General features: G+C 39.0%; 1 non-coding gene across 1 annotated transcript; it reads right to left on the bottom strand.

Moving 5' to 3' along the window:
* Nucleotides 1-821: 821 nt before the first annotated feature.
* Nucleotides 822-928, bottom strand: LOC132600971 (small nucleolar RNA R71). The gene has a single exon (XR_009567426.1). It is a non-coding gene; the product is annotated as a small nucleolar RNA R71 (small nucleolar RNA).
* Between the last annotated feature and the right edge of the window lie 1,117 nt (nt 929-2,045).

Genomic DNA, 2,045 nt, shown 5'->3' with positions numbered 1-2,045 from the left:
ATAAATAGTTATTTATTTACTCTTTGCATTAGTTCTAAACACAAAAACCATTCTCTTATTTACTTGCATAATTAGCAGCAATAGTGAATTCTGGTTAAACTGTTGGTCATAAGTCTCTGTGGATACGATATCCGAATTTTGCAAGTCATTATATTACTTGGCGACCTCATATACTTGCGTGTGCATCAGGAGCAACAAGTTTTTGGCGCCATTGCCGGGGACTTAGAAATCAACCGTTTTACCATAATAAGCTATTTCTGCTTAGTTATCCAAGTATTAACGTCTTGATCTTAGCTACTATTTGATTGCAGGTGCTCTAATCGAATGTGAAGGACTGCTAGTCAAAACCAATCTTAAGGAATTCGATCCTGAGCTTGAACGTACTTTCAACCGGTGCTAGAGAGATTTGAACTTGTTACAGAATCCGCAGGCTTTAGTTGAATTATTCGTGGTTATGGCCAATAATAATCCACCAGCGAAAGTACGAGAAGTTGCAGTGCCTCATGTGGAAGATGTCATTTCAAGCACTGTCAAGCCCACTATCGAAGGGCACTTGAGCTGAAGCATCCTATGATTCAGCTACTTCACTCTAGTGGGCAATTCACGAGGATGCTCAGTGTCACATCCATACTTTTCTAAAGATTGTTGATACTTTTGCTACTGGAAGGGTCATTAAAGAGTTGTGCGGCTAACACTGTTCCCCTTTTCTCTATTGGGGAATGTAAGTAACTGGTTATTAGCAGAGCCCGCCAATTCTATCACCATGGGATGATTTGGTGATGAAATTCTTGACAAAGTTCTTTCCACCAGCAAAGACAGCTCGACTCAGAAGGGAGATTATGTCATTCAGGCAGAAAAATGGAGAAAAATTGTATCAAACGTGGGAGAGGTTCAAGGGTCTTCTCAGAGATTATCCTCACCACCATTTCTTGAGAGTCTGGATGCGCAACACAGGTCATCACTAGACACTGCTGTAGGAGGGCAAGCTCTTGATCTTAGCTATGAAGAATTGTTCACATTATTGAACAGGTTTACTCAGAGCACTCCAGATTGGCAAGATGGCACAACTTGCAGTTTAGCTAAGAAATCACCTGGCATTCTTGAAGTGGATAATTTTACGACACTATCAGCACAGATTAATGCCATGCGCACTGAAAAAAGAAGTTAACTGCTGCTCAAGCTCAACCACAGGTGCAAGCAGTGCATGTAACACTCCGTAAATCCTAGTTAGGTGTGAATGTATTAAATGAGAAGTAATGTGAAATTTTATGCATATGAAGCCCTATCAATATGAGTTTGGGTGGAAATAGTTGATTTAAGATCAAGACCAAGTAGTGAAGTCCGTAAGAGTTCTTAAAATTGCCTAAGTTTTGTTGACCTCTCTTGTAGGCCAATTTTGTGAAACTCTATTGAGAATTTGGGAAAACTCCTTCTACTAGACGTTGTATATCTTTGAAATACCTTTCCAATCATCGCAGGGTTTGATCTCTTACCTTCATTGATTCATATTTTCTTTATTCGCACATGAAATTCCACTATTGTAATCTGAATATGAGCGGCTAAACTCCCTGGTTCTGGGGTTGTGGCCAATGTATGATTGCTATCGTATGAACTTGAGTTGACGTTTATTATATTTATCAGAAGAGTTATTTACTTAATCTTGTGCATGACTATTTTACTGCTTCGCGACCAGTAGGATATATATTTGATTCTTAGATTGAACTCGAGAGAGGAATACTAAGACAAAACGAAGATTAAGTAGGGTAGGATCTTAACCCTGAGCATCGAGGAGCGGATTTGCGTCTAGGATAGAGATATACCTAGTTCTCCCTACTTGGTTGATATACAGGAATTATAAATGTGTTTGTATAAATGTTCATGGCCATAGAGATAGGCATGAAAGTGATACGAATAGGTTACTAGAGAACTCGAGAGATTCGTAGTCATAATACTAACCCTGTCAATCAGTAACTCGATAAATAATAAAAGCCAATGAAAGTGAATGCATAACATGAATACGATAGTGCCGTAACCCTAGGATACTC

This window comes from Lycium barbarum, chromosome 6 (genome assembly GCF_019175385.1).
Source record: "Lycium barbarum isolate Lr01 chromosome 6, ASM1917538v2, whole genome shotgun sequence".
In the NCBI taxonomy this organism is placed as follows: domain Eukaryota; kingdom Viridiplantae; phylum Streptophyta; class Magnoliopsida; order Solanales; family Solanaceae; genus Lycium; species Lycium barbarum.
This window is presented reverse-complemented; position numbering and strand designations above follow the sequence as displayed.